The sequence below is a fragment of the Colius striatus genome, chromosome 1, assembly GCF_028858725.1.
Source record: "Colius striatus isolate bColStr4 chromosome 1, bColStr4.1.hap1, whole genome shotgun sequence".
Classification (NCBI taxonomy): Eukaryota; Metazoa; Chordata; class Aves; order Coliiformes; family Coliidae; genus Colius; species Colius striatus.
Genome location: NC_084759.1, coordinates 126,797,018 through 126,811,654, shown reverse-complemented (window position 1 = coordinate 126,811,654; position 14,637 = coordinate 126,797,018). Strand labels below are relative to the sequence as shown.

The following is a 14,637-nucleotide window of genomic DNA, read 5'->3' as shown; positions in this document are numbered from 1 at the left end:
TTAGAAGAGGTTCTCCAACTATGTATAGGTATTCAATGAACTTTAAAAGCATAATCACTATTCTTAATTGCATCTATATAAATTGACCTATCCACTTAACAGATAAAAATTTCATGCTAAAGTTTAAAGTAAAATGTAAGAAACATTCCTGCAACTGTTCAGCATTTACCTTGTGCATAAATTTTAATGTTGTTTGGGTTCTTACGTGTTGAGACCTCTGATCTTTCAGAATGAACAAAAATTGCAAAGAATTTATAATAGTTAAAACTACCCAAAATAACACAATGTTCTAGTATCAGTACTCTGTCCCTGAAACAATGTAAGAACTTAGCTCTTTTTCAGTCTAAGATGAAAAATTACTATGATAAAATAGAAGAGTAAAAATAAAAATCAGGTGCCTTAAAAAGAATCCACACAAAGACTTTTTCCTACCACATTAGTTTGGGGGATTTTGAGCTTCTTTTCATATAATGATCAGAGAAATAGCACACACAAAGGTTAATTCCTGCGATGGATTGAGACACAGCCTTGAAAATCAAAAAGAAAGGAAGGCAGTCTCCCTGTCACGTGTCTGTGTGCTCTATCATATCAAGTTACACACTGATCAAACAAAACTGATTTCTCTGAAAGTAATTTTCTCTTAGGCTCATCCATTCAGTGCTTAAAAAATAGGTGAACAGCATTTATTTGATGATGGTACATATTGTCCTAAACTTGGAAAGAAGCCCAAGCTCATGCATCTAGGTTGTTTAGGTTTTTTTTTTTCCCCAGTAGTTACTCCTGGATAAATACTAAAGCATTATTCTTTAATTACCCAACCCCTAAACAACTGAATTGCTTTGTTTCTTTGGGCTTCTTCTGCCTGAAGTTTTCTCATCTCTCTCACTCCTGGCACAATCAGATTTGGAGCTCTCAGGTTGCACATGAACAAACGAACCTTCAAGATCGCAGACTGTCTGAAATTTGTAGGTAGCTCTTCCTAAATTATTAAGGCTTAAGATTTGACCCCATTATGCTTCTTCTGCTTACACTGTTAATGATGAAACCTGACTGAATGAGTAAATGTATGTTTGTATTCCCTTAGTACTTACAATTACACTGGCAACTAGAACTGTAATTTTCTAGGTAACAGTTTTCTGTGTTACAGTGTTCGGTGAAGCTTGATGGCTCAATAACCTGGTATGCAAACAATTTTCATTATTGAGTTACCAGTGTGAACTCAGCATGAATACAAAGCAAACTCTATGCTCACCACATGGATGTAAAGCAGCAAAACCTGAAGCAGTCAGTAATGTAACTGAAAGATCAAGCTTTTTTTTATCAAAGATAAAGTGTAATTTTGAAGCATCCTTTTAATCTCCATTAGTTCAAAGCTTGTTCAAAATAAATTTATTGATGTTCAAGGGAGAGGAGAAGGTGATATATGCTATATTGTACTTGTTCTGATAATAAATCAGACTTCAGTTTCCGATGCCCTCAACTGGGTAATTTTTAACTAGCACTGCATTCATTTTAAAAAAAGTCCACTGTATATGAAAACAGGTAAAGGAAAATTTTGTACACTGTGCAAGAAAGTGAAATCTCAGCAGGGAGGATGGTAAACACTGCATAGCACACTCCTGAAGTGAGAAGTTTAGTTTTTGCTGGACAGAATTATTTTTCCTCTCGGAGAGAGCCTTGAGGGAGAACAATGTATTCATTGGGGTTTTTCTTACATACACCCATGTCTGTATCTAAGAAAATTTAGAACACCATTAATTAAAATAGTATACATGCTGGAGTGGGAAAGAGATATGAAAGTACAGGGTCACTATCTAGTGCAGCTCAAGCACACCTTTCCCATGGCAGGGGCTCTGTTGCAGTTTGGAACATCCTTTACAGGCTGTCCTGGGCCATGAACAACCCCCATGGGATGCATGAACTCAACTCTCTCCACTCTGGAGAGAGACCTGGCTCTTGACTGCAGGCTGCCATGCAGGCCTCATTCACCTAATAAAATATTCTCCAACAGTTATATATGATGTCCAGCCTCAACGGATATTGTAACTTGCCCGCCTCTATAATGCTTGTGATCACTTCTGTCACAGGACTGGAGTAGGCAGGTAAGCAAAACAGGTCATGCTTTGAACCTACAAGTTCTAGTAAACTGCCCATCATTACTTTTCCTTCACTTCTGCAAAACCAGTGATGCACCTCATTGGTCATTTCATTGACCATGAACTTCTAAGCACAGTCTCTTCACCCCACTATGCCATACATTCTCTGCTGGAAGGTGTCAACAAACTATTTATGGGAAAAACTAAGCATGTCAGAGTGAAATAAAAATTGTTTCCCTACTGCATGTAAATATCTGCATGTATCAGCCATTCCCAGTTATGAAATTACTAAAGTAAAGGGATTATTCCTACCCATTACAAGCAAAGAGGCTTTGGAAATACTCTTGCTTTCTGAAACAGTGCAGCTATTATCATACCCACTCATTCATCTGGCACAGAGCAAGCACATGGGGAAAAAAAAAAAGAGCCTAATGTATAACCAATTAACAGAAAGTCATGTATGCTTGTTGTATCATTAGGGCAAAATTATCTGAACATGGGTAAGTGGCTGCAATATGACACTCTACACTACTGTTTTTTGATTCAGCGTAAATGTTTATTGACTAAACAAAGATAACTATAATGTAATCATAAGAAACATTAATGATCAGTCATCTATGGAACTTGCTCTCTAAATTAATATACTGTAATACACACTAATGTGGCAGAATTATGTTGGGTTGAATTCATGTTTAACTAGCGCTTCCATCTCAAGGGATTACACACTTACAATTGCAGACAAGTATATTTTTAAGACTGTGTTTTTTAATTAAATTAATCTGACAAGTTACTGGACAAAGGGTTAGTGTATTATGATAAAAAGGGGTTTTTAATTGCATAATTATTCACTGGGGATTTCTCTGGCTGCAATAAATTAGGGCTTTTAAAAGAAATTAATATTCTTCTTATATTTACGCAACAGAGGCCAATGTTTCCAGTTCTTGTCAAGATGTAGCAATAATCAGGTTTACTGTTAGCCTCTTCCACCTCCAAGCTGCAGCAAAATGAAATAGGACTGAAAGCACAAGAGGTGAGTTAAAAGCCACTTTCTATGGTGACTATATGGCCCATGTTTAGTTTTAAATCTCAATTCAAAACTCAAGTTAAAAGATTAAAACAGCTGCTCAATCAGTACAGGGAAGACCCAGATATTTGTTAGTTTGTCTGAAAAAAAAATATCTCCATTAATTCACAAGTATTAAGAGTAAACATTTTCCACCTGGCCAGTTTGCAAGTTACCATAACATACTGTGCAAGGCAGGAAATTTAGTACTTTAAAGCCTGATAGTGTTTTACTACAAGAGTTCATGCCATGACATTCGTGAAGCTGCCAAAGCAGCCTAGTAAATGTTTCAGAGAACTCAGTCACGGATCTGCTTGTTGCAGGGGGCTTAGAAGGGCCCAAAGCAGTTCACGTGTTTGATATCAACAATATAATCAAGCAGCAGCAACAGCTACTTCAAATTTAACCTGGAACCCAACCTCAAATTTCTCCTTTATTCACATCAACACATCACATCCTCAGAATCTTAATCTTTAACATCACATCCCACAGATGCTTTGGAACTACAACTGAACAAAAAAATAATTTTACATCAAGGCTTCAATTCTCTTCTTGATGTTAAATATGTAAAGACTAGTTACTTTTTTTATTTGCTCATCTTGACACCAGAACTAAAACTCACTAGCAACTCATAAGGACTATTTTGCTGGCTTTTGTAAGCAAAATTTTGTGGTAGCTAATGTTTGTGGAAGAGCACAAAGTATTCTTGTATGTGAAAAACTGCAGAATAAAGTAATAAATTGTCAGCCAAGACTATGGAGTAATGGGAACAAGAGGAATAAAAATAACTAGAAGTGGAAGAGCGAGGAAAAGGCAGATTTTTCCATACTAAATAATAAAGGCTGGAGGAAAAAAAAAAAAAAAGATTCAAGTCTAAAGTCAGATCTCAAATTTGAAATATGGCTAAGGCTTTCTGTCTCATGTTCACTATGCCTACATCTTTTAGAGAAGTAAATCTCTCACCTGGTAGGGCACACAGAAGACTAGCTCCAAATCTGCATGAGGAACACCTCATGTCATAGTTCAATGAAATATTAAGTGTGACTTTCAAGTTCCCTGTCTTGGATCAGAAAAACTGAGGTCACATGAAAGAAAGAAATGATGCAGTATAAATGAACTCTACAAATTCAAATTTACTGAAACAATTTTGGCAGGTTAACTTTTTTACCAGAAATATTTATGTGGTGTCAAGTATCTCATGTCCTCCTGATGCTGACATAAACAAGGATTTATGCTTTTTTCTGCCTTCATGTACTTTGACTAAATGGACAGAAAAGGGGTTGTGCATCACTATGTGATCTGGATCATATTTTTATTGCTGGCTGATCTGCTTGCATGTGTACTTGGTAATAATGATTGTGGAACCATTGCCCCATTATAAAGGCTTCTACTCTGAAGACTTTATCACCTTATCCAAAGATACTTGTCTATATTCATGCACATTATAATGCAGTTCTCAGGTAAAGGACTGTAGAAAAAGAAATGAAGTGGTAGTGGTAGCACAGTAACTGAAATAATGACTTACCATTATTAATGGTTTCTACTATCAGACCTTCTCCATACTTTAACAAAAGTCAGTTTCAAAAGAAAACTTGCCAGTTCTCGACTGTCATGTAAAATTACTGGCTGACATTGCATCTGTTATATTACCTTTTTCTCTGCACCCTCAAACAGGCAAAAATTATATTCAGAAAGAATAAAAATTTCTAACATTTGTAAAATAATAACTCCTATTTCCCACATTAAAAAAAATCTAACACTAGTAACATATTACAGGAATGATGCATATTAGTCCATCCACAAAATACAACTAGAAGGCTCTTCAGAGGAACTTAACAACATTGCTATCCAGATCTTTTTGAACTTCCAAACATACATATGCTAATCACTACACCAATCTAAAGATGAGTGCATCACTTGTATACATACTTAAACCTATGCTAACAAGATCACATTGTTTATTCATTATTCTTCGCTGTCAACACATCACAAAAATTAAAAACATACAGAAATTTTATACTACTTACACCTTGAAGTAGTCTCTTGCGCTGTTACAGTCATATAGTGTTGTAACAGGCTAAAGTACTACTGCAACAGAACCAATACCAAGATCTGAAATTGAGCAAGGCACAGAGGAAGCACAATGGTTTTTATTAAATCAAAGAACACAGCAGGATTAAAAAACAACTGGTAGGTTTTGAGGCACTCAAGCCCTTCAGGTGACCTGAAAGACAAGCTTATACATTCAGCAACTTATCATATTAGGCACCTTCGAACAATATTCCCTTTGATATATTTAATAAATATTTAATAAGCCATATATAAACGTACGAGTGCAGAGTTTGAGAAAAAAAGCAAGGGGACAAGGATACTGTAAGTCATCTGCGGAAAACAGAGTGGTTATATAACAGAGGAGAAAAACATAAAAAGTACTCATTAATCCAATGATCAGAAGTAAATAAAGTTGCTGGGTGATGCTCTTCTCTAACTGCCATAATTCAAAATTCAACCTTTTAAATAAATCTTTACCTTCTCTTGAACAACATTTATACTCTTTCCAAGGATGCAGACACATTGCTTACCTCACCAGAAACGGTGCACTAACTCACCTGCTTTAACAACGTGATTGGCAAGAAAAACATTACTTCTTTAGACTGATTAGTACGTGTGCTGTCTTTGTATTAGCTGTTGGCTATAATCAATAAATGCCATATGAAACAGTCAGAATTAGTATTATTAAGCCAGCTTTATTATTTTTTAAAGCAGCTTAGATGCCAAACCCTGGAAGGACTTCAGGGTCAGCATGAAGAAGCCTTCTCTTCTTCGTTTCTTCTTTTCAGATGGTCAATTAAAATAAACAGCATCCAGACACAAAAGAAAGCAAACAAGAAAAACAAGATAAAAAACCCCCAACTTTGCACACTGCTTACTAGATTAGTTTTCAGGAATAGTGATACACTCAAGCGTAAACTTTGAGAATCCCATCAAAGCAACTTGACAGCAAAATCTACATATTCTGCCTCCTTCCAAATGTGGATTTTTATCCTTCCCTTCTGTTTATATATTAAGAACACACACCTGGAAGTCACTTGCCATGCCTCATTGTAAAATGAGCATACAGCCCTATTAGTCCCAGATTGAGGAAAGCACTCGGGACAGTCATGAAGTATCAGCTCAACAGAAATCCGGCTAAAATAAATTATGTGTTCAAGGTTTTCAAGAATCAATGCCCCAAAGAAGCATTAGCTGCTTGATTAATCAGAAAGCAGTTCTGCCACTCTTCACCTAATCAGATCTTGCCATGCTTAAGCTCACGTGAATACATTTTGCTTCAAAGTACCTTCAGTGGTACAAGGATTACAATGAAATTTGGCTCCACTCCCCCTGACTACAGCTGCTAGAAACAAACCTTTCAACTTGTACCCCATATTGCATGCACCTAGTAGATACTTGGTGAAAATAAACAGGATTCCTCAAAGAGAAGCCTACTATTTGGTGTCAGAAATTATATCATAGCAGAGCTCTCTGTAGCTTCAGTTGAAAAGTATCATTTGCGAGTGAAGTACCATGGCTAATTCTCCCAATCTTTGGTATATGACCTCTAATGATCTCCCTCTTTCATTTTCCCACAGAGTTACTGAAAATCACAGAATGGGCGGGGTTGGAAGAGACCTCTAGAGATCATTCAGTCAACCCCTCTGCAAAACCTGGTTCACCTCAACCAGGTCACACAGGAACTCGTCCAGGTGGGTTTTGAAAACCTCCAGAGAAGGAGACCCCACACTCTCCCTGGGCAGCCTGTGCCAGGGCTCCCTCACCCTCACAGGAATGAGTTTTCTCCCTATGTTCAAGTGGATCGTCCTGTGTTCCTGTTTATGCATATTACCCCTTGTCCTGTCACTGGGTGCCAGAGAAAAAGGCTTACCTCATCCTCTTGACATTCCCCTCTTTAGGTATTCCAAGGCATTGATAGGGCCCCTTCTCAGTTGTCTCCAGGTCCTGTAGCCTTTCTTTGTCAGAGAGATGTTGCAGACCCCTGATCATCTTGGTGGCTCTGCACTGGACCCTCTCCAGAAGTTTTCTGTCCCTCTTGAGCTGGGGAGCCCAGAACTGGACACAAAATTAACTACTCAAATTTAAGGATAAGATTTTTTTCCCAGTTCACTGTTTTTTTTTCCCTTTTAATTGGTATTTTAATTTCTTTGTTTTAATTGGAGGATAATTTCTTTCAACCTGCTGGCCACACTGCATCCCAGGATGCCACTGGCCTTCTGGGCAACAAGGGCACACTGCTGGCTCATGCTTAGTTTACTGTCTACCCAGGTCTCTCTCCACAGAGCTGCTCTCCAGCAAGTCAGTCCCCAGACTGTACTTGCACATGGGGTTGATCCCCCCCAGGTGCAGGACTCTGCACTTGCCCATGTTGAACCTCGTGAGGTTCCATGGACTAGTTTAGTCAGCCTTCTGTAGGCTTTCTCAAGGCTTCTTAAAGGTCAGTGCAAATTTTTCTCAACATTTGACTTCAAAATCCTCAGTAAGTTATCCCAAGGGCAGATAAGCATCATTTGGGTCTAGTGCCAACCCATTCACACTTCTTGACTGCTGTGGAACAAACCAAAGAGAGGAAATAAAAAAGAAACTGAAAGGTGAATTTATAATTATCCTGTTTATAATAACTGGGCACTACTGGGTTTATGGCTGGAGTAAGAAGCTATTTTAATCATTCAAAGGCACTCTTTACCTACTGTTGGTATAACTAAAAGCAAAGATAACTAGAGAAGTTTTCCTTAAGTTTAAATGGAACTTTTTGTGTTCCAGCTTTTGTCCATTACCCCTAGTCCTATCACTGGACACTACAGAAAAAAAAGTGTTGCCCCATCCCCTTGACATTCACCTTTCAAATACTTGTAAGTATTAATGAGGTACCCCCTCAGTCTCCTCTTCTCCAAGATGAACAGCCCCAGATCCTGCAGTCTTTCCTCATAAGAAAGATGGTCCAGTCCCAATTATCTTGGTGGCCCTGTGCTGGACTCTCTCCAGAAGTTTTCTGTCCCTCTTGAGCTGGGGAGCCCAGAACTGGACACAAAATTAACTACACAAATTTACGAATAAGATTTTTCTATATGACCTCTAAAGGTCCCTTCCAACCCCTACCATTCTATGATTCTATGATGATTTTTTTCCCAGTTCACAATTTCTTTCTTTTAATTGGTACTTCTAATGGTTCCTAATTGGTAGCATTCTATACCTGGATATTTTAACAGATATTTTAGTAAAACAAGTTTGTTTGCATGGGTCATTTGCAGAAGGGAGCGAAGCCTTTTTTAAGAAATAAAAAAATAAGGGATGAGAATTTACCAGGTTATCAGAGGAAATAAGAAACACCATGTGTGAAGCTAATTATAATTACTTACTTAAAAATTAATAACTTTTACTTTAATATCAGTGACATTCTTCTTTCTAATTGGTGCAAATCACTACATATTTATATATGGGATGTCACCAGGTTACAGTAACTGATCTGAGGCCACCACACCTGGAACTGAACTTAAGACTCATACAAATGCAAGTGATGATATGGGTCTCGTAACACCAATATGCAATGCTACATGCTCTATTTGCAAAGACAGATGTTGAATCAAGTACATTTAAAAAAAAAATTAAAATATTTTTTAAAATAGCATATCTTTTATCCTGACTTGTAGGCTTCTGACTGCAAAGATAAAGTTACAACTGTGAGTTTGTCAAAACTACTTAAACTTTCTGTCAAGCAAAACAGTATGTATACTAAGTCCAGATACAGAAACAAACAAAGCTACAAACATAACCACAACTTACTCTGCTACCTAAACACTACCACAAAACAATTTTCCTACCATTAGGCAAGATCAAAACCCACTGCCAAACAAACAAGACCCAGCAGACATAGCAGAGCAGGGAATATGATACAAAGCCTTTAGGAAATGGTTATTTCTGTCTTCAGAGTTGTCCTGGTTTCAGTTGAGATAGTCAATTTTCTTCCTAGTTAGGTGCTACAGGGCAATATTTTGTGTTTACACTGAAGAGAATGTTGCTAATACTGGGATGTTTTGGTTCTTGCCCTGTGGTACTTGCACAGCATCAAGGCTGTTTCTGGTTCTTACCCTGCCCTGCCAGAGAGTGGAGTGGGGGTGGAGGGAGGATGGTATGTGCACAAGAAGCTGTGAGGGAACATAGCCAGGACAGCTGACCTCCACTAGCCAAAGGGCTAGTTTGATGCACAGTCAGTGAGTGGTGAGTAATTGCATCATTCATCACTTGTCTTTTTCTTGGGCTTAGTTTCTCTTAACTGCTATTATTACACTTTATTCTCCTCACTGTTATTATCTTTTAGTTTAATTAATATACCTTTCTTATCTTAACCCACAAATCTCTCTTTTCTTTTTCAATTCCACTCCCCATCCTACAGGTGTTGGGAGCAGGAGTGAGTGAATGGCTGTATGTAGCTTTGCTGCCGCCTGGGTTTGAACCACAACAAGAGTTTAAGATGAAAACTCACCTTGAGGTTTATTAGTATTCATGCACACACAGAGTGAGATTCTACGCCCAAGTCTCGTGGCTTAACCTCAGGCAACAACTAAGCACCACGCAGCTGCTCGCTCACTCACTCCCCACCTCCCCAGTGGGAGGAGAACCAGAAACAAAAAGATAGTCAAACTTGTGGGTTGAGATAAGAACACTTTAATAACTAAAATGAAATAAAATAGAAATAATAACAATAGAGAAATAAAATCCAAGGAAAAAAAACCAACAACCCAAGACTCCACCAAAGTAACTCACACTGAACTTTCAGCTCCCACTGACCCACGACTGACTTGGCAGAAGATCTCACTCCTATGTTGTCCGGTATTTTCCTTCTGAGCAGAGGATCATTCCCAGTAGTGCAGTCCCTAGTATCCCATGCCAAACACAGTTTCAGCTGTTATTCAACAAGTAGGTTGAAGCTGCCAGTTCTTCACTTCTAAAATAAAGGGTGCAAACCTCATAAGCCTAAATCAGTGGAATATTTTTTTCAGAAAAGTGGCCTTTTCTGTTTCATCCAAGACGCGACAATAAGTGCTATATGCATGCAAAAGAGCGTAGTAATATCAAACCAAACTGAGACATAAAGCTAAAGCTACCACAGTTTCCATGCTATCACCTATTGAAGTTAGATATAAATGAGCTGCTAGGAGTGTCAGTATTCTCTGAAGCTATAGAGATCAGCCCTTAGTGAACAGGTTTTGTTCAAAGTCAACTTTGTAGGGAACATGTCCAACTTCTGAATTTCAGCCTTAAACTCAAGCTTCAAGCAAGTGTCTTCTCAAGCTTGGGACAGCTTCCAAAAGTGGAAGCTCCCATGACACTACAGACTTCTGTTAGTAACTACATTTACCAGAAGAGAAAGAAGAGTGAGATTTAGAGGAAAAAAAACCCATAAAACTTTATTTTTTTCATTGTTTCAGTTTATTTACATATTTAGTATGTGTAAATGAATTAAAGATTATGTATGTAGCAAAAAGAAATTGTGCTTTTTTTTTCTGCTTCACGTTGTAGATTAAAATACTGAATGCTAATAGCAAAGATGGACATAGAAAGTCTGTGAATGGAAACACCTTACTCTTTCCAATTTCTGGTATGGCAGGCTATGCATTCTTCAATAATAATTCTGAACCTTCTCTAATTCTTCTTAGATATGCGATAAAAGATACCACAAGGTATTTCAGGATGTGGCATCTGATACACTGGTTTCTCAGTGTGCACGTTACCATGAGTTTATAGACCTTACACTCAGTAATCTAACAAATGACACGGAATAGATTTTCTTTAATCTTCACACAGGGGTGGCTCTATAGCTTTTTTAGCTGGTAGGTATCTCAGTGGAAAATTTTTAGTAGACATGCATGTGTGTGCATAAAGCAACAGAGGTTTGAGACAGCAACATCAGACAAAATAGGAATAGCCTAGTTTATATGATTTCAGGAGAATATTAAGAAGATGGGGATATTGATAGAGATTCTTCACTGGAGACTAGGCAAAAAAAGAAAAAAAACACCAAACCTATTTCCTTGTAAACAACCTTATAACTTTTTCCTGTGTATCCCCTTTTCTACATCTGACACAAGTTCCTCCTGTTCATCAGTGTGAGACTGGAATGGCCAGCAAAATCCCCAGAGAGCTGCTACAAGGGTACGCAAATGCCCGAGAACTCCAAAAGGAGTTTATGGTTTAGTTGAATTTTTTGTTTTGTTGTAAACTGTATCTGCAGAAGCCTGGTATATGTTACAACTTGTTACACATTATCTTCATCATGCTATGCTGTCAACATATGTCACTATGTCAGAGAAATTCACTGCACATCACAGGATAACTAATTCCTGGTGAATGCTCCTCCTGAAGCTCTGCTGCTCAGCTTTATCACCACAATCCCACAGCATCATGCCAAAGGCAGTGTATTCCCTGATGGTTGTGTGATAGTTATAGAAGAGGAAGCTGAAAGTCTTCAACAGGCTTAATTTCAAAATTAAAAAAAATAGTGAAATATAAGTACTGCACAGCACACAACGTCAGCCATAGTCTGTACTATGAATTTACAGCTAGATGGAATATTCGCAGAATATATTAATGTAAAAAAGTATAAAAGATATCTGTATAAAAGATATCTTCAGAACGAACAAATCAAAGAAAAAGCCCTTAAGGCAGACATTGCTGAAAGGACACGAGGTTACACTCCAGGGGATTTTCTTTACTATGGACAGGATTGGTATCACAGTCTAGCTGGTATCACCTGAAACTTCTGAACCTGAGATCTTATCTTTAGTTCTTCACAACTTTATTTGTGGGCTGAAATTTCCCAACCTCAAAAGAAGCACATGAGCAACATAGGAGTTCAGGAAGGGTTACTGAGAAGGCTAAGTGAAAGAAATGGGATTTGAACAAGATAAGAGAGAAGAGATATGAGAGAAGTTGAATGAGTCCCAGCTGGGGATAATAAGCAGAAAATCTGTGCCCACTAATGCAGCTTGAAATGAAACCCAAGATTGTTCTGTCTCATCATTTTTTACTCCTATCAGCACATCAGCTGTTACATCCTGTTACATTGCTTGGCCTCAGAAATACCAACATACAATTGATACCAGTTATTTCACCACATTGAGATGCAAATGTCCATAGTTACTCTTGAGAGTCAGCCTTGATGATGACCTACACTAGTGTCAATATGATCTTCTACAATAAAATTATTGTGTTTTTTTAAAATGAAAAGTTTATTTATGGATCCAAAGCCACAGAGCTTGTTACAAGAACATCAATGTGCTGCTTAAGCCTAGTGCACAAGCCTTCAGGAATGTCAGAGATTCGTTTGCCTCAAACAATGCAATTTCTAAGTCCTCATGCACATGTGCAAAGGCATATTTTTAATTACAGTCTCAGAACAGTATTTATTCTTTCCTTGTAATTCCTACTTTAGCTTCAGCATAGGAAAATATGACCTGAAAAAGAACGGTTCATTTCTACCGAGATGATTATCTTCCTTGTTAAGTAAAGTAGCAAACATAGTCACAGCAGGAAGGCTTGCAGGCAGAGAAGGGGAGAAGGGATGCTCTCAGACCATGGATGATCTGCAAACCATTTTTGCCTCTGTCAACAACTTCCAGGGACATATTTTGTAAGTCAGAAAACAAACTTTTCTCTTAGGTGACTTGAAAACTGCCTATGAGCTTGCCAAGAGACAACAAGCAAGTAATACTAATAGAGCAGTTTCCTCAGCACAGTTGATCCAAGCTTACTCCCCTTGACTGAGAAAGACCTGCCATGCCTCGTGAACAGTGAAAACAGAAATATAACCCTTACTTTTGGAATAGTTTTAAAGTATGTAAAAATAGCTTAAAGGTATACCTATCTGAGTTTCCCCCAAACCATTTATATATATATATATATATACATACACACATACAGAGAAAGAGAGAAATGCTTTGCACTTCAAAGAACCAAGAATATGGAGACTTAGCCTGACATAAAGAATTAGCTTGAGAATAAAAGAAAATTGAGTATAGTCACCAGCCTACAGAAAAACTCAAATAACAGCTGGAATTCAGTGCTGAATGCCTGGCACTGACCGTTACTCCTTGATTCTCAGAGGTACCGGTAGCCCCAGCTGAAGCAAATGGCAGCCTTCACAGGATTAAAAATATGTTACAATTGTGTGGTTTAACCCATCCCATCCTATATTTGTATTATGCCAGGATTGTTATTTCTTGTATGTTTGTCAGCTCATACTACTAATTCCTCATCTGCAGTCATTGTCTGCATACACTGTTAAAATGATTGTCACCACAGATCAAAGATTATGTCTCCAAAAGGCAGAGAGAGCAGGAGGAGGAGAAGTGCTTTCAAAGAATATGGATTGCATCATATAAATTGAATTCAGTTAATAAAGGATGAAAGATTTGGTAAGTATGAACAAAGTAAGACTTCCAGTAGAAGCAGAGAGGAAATTATTATTCCTTAGTTTTTCTTCTCTCAAATATTCTTGTTTCTTAAACCAGATATTGTAAATCAATGAATATATTTAGCTCTCTTTTAAAAATGCCTTATATTTTATAACAAAGACTTTACTGTAGTTAGGGTCAGGGAAAAATTGATGGTTCAACTAAACCACTCTTTAGTACACTGGTAATGCTAACTGCCAGTCTCTCATTTGATGCAAAGAAAGCTTTTTTTGATAATTCCCCCTGAAAAGACACCAACCTAGTTGTCAGTTTTTAAGCTGTCAAGTGTATATGTACAACTGAATTTGTGTCTTATTATAGCAATATCAAACAGCATTGCTAAAATAAAGGTCTTCTGGAAATGTTTTTACAATTACTCTGCACTTCCGTTTCTTTCCAGCCTCAGACACTGCAGATCCAAACTTTCTGGCCATCAGTACTTTTACCCATGTATTGTAAAGGTTTGGTTTGTTGTTTGGGGTATTTTTGGGGTTTGGGGTTTTTGGGGGAGGTAGGTGTCAAAAGCAGCAAGATTTTACACTTTCCAAATTTCCTTTTTTTTTTTTCTCTGTATTTATTTCATCATTTAAATTTTTATACTGGCCATACAGCCTGGTTTTTCCTACATTATGAGCAGGGCTCTTGTTTTCTTACACATAGAATACAAATCCTAACCAGATCTCTTCATTCCTGGATATGAACTGCTGCTTTTCTGCAGCTCAGCTGAACTGATGAAGCGGGGGATGTGCAGGAAAGTAGCAGGTACAAATGTTGTCACTTGCGTGACTCCAGCCTTGAGTCATATGTGGTTCCCACAGTCAGTCTGTATCATTTGCTTGGCTGTTGGTTATGCTGGCATGGAGTCTGGCAAGGAACCTGAAACCCCAAGCTGTGGATGTAGTGAACAGCAAGAGCTACTCAAACTAATGGTGGGGAGTCACTCCCAGGTGACCTTGTTTGCTCAACCCAT

The 14,637-nt window shown here is 37.8% G+C and overlaps 1 protein-coding gene across 5 annotated transcripts in view; it reads right to left on the bottom strand.

Moving 5' to 3' along the window:
• The window catches only part of ARHGAP8 (Rho GTPase activating protein 8), an 85,250-nt gene that overhangs the window by 67,444 nt on the left and 3,169 nt on the right, over nt 1-14,637 (bottom strand). The gene's annotated exons all lie outside the window — the stretch shown is intronic.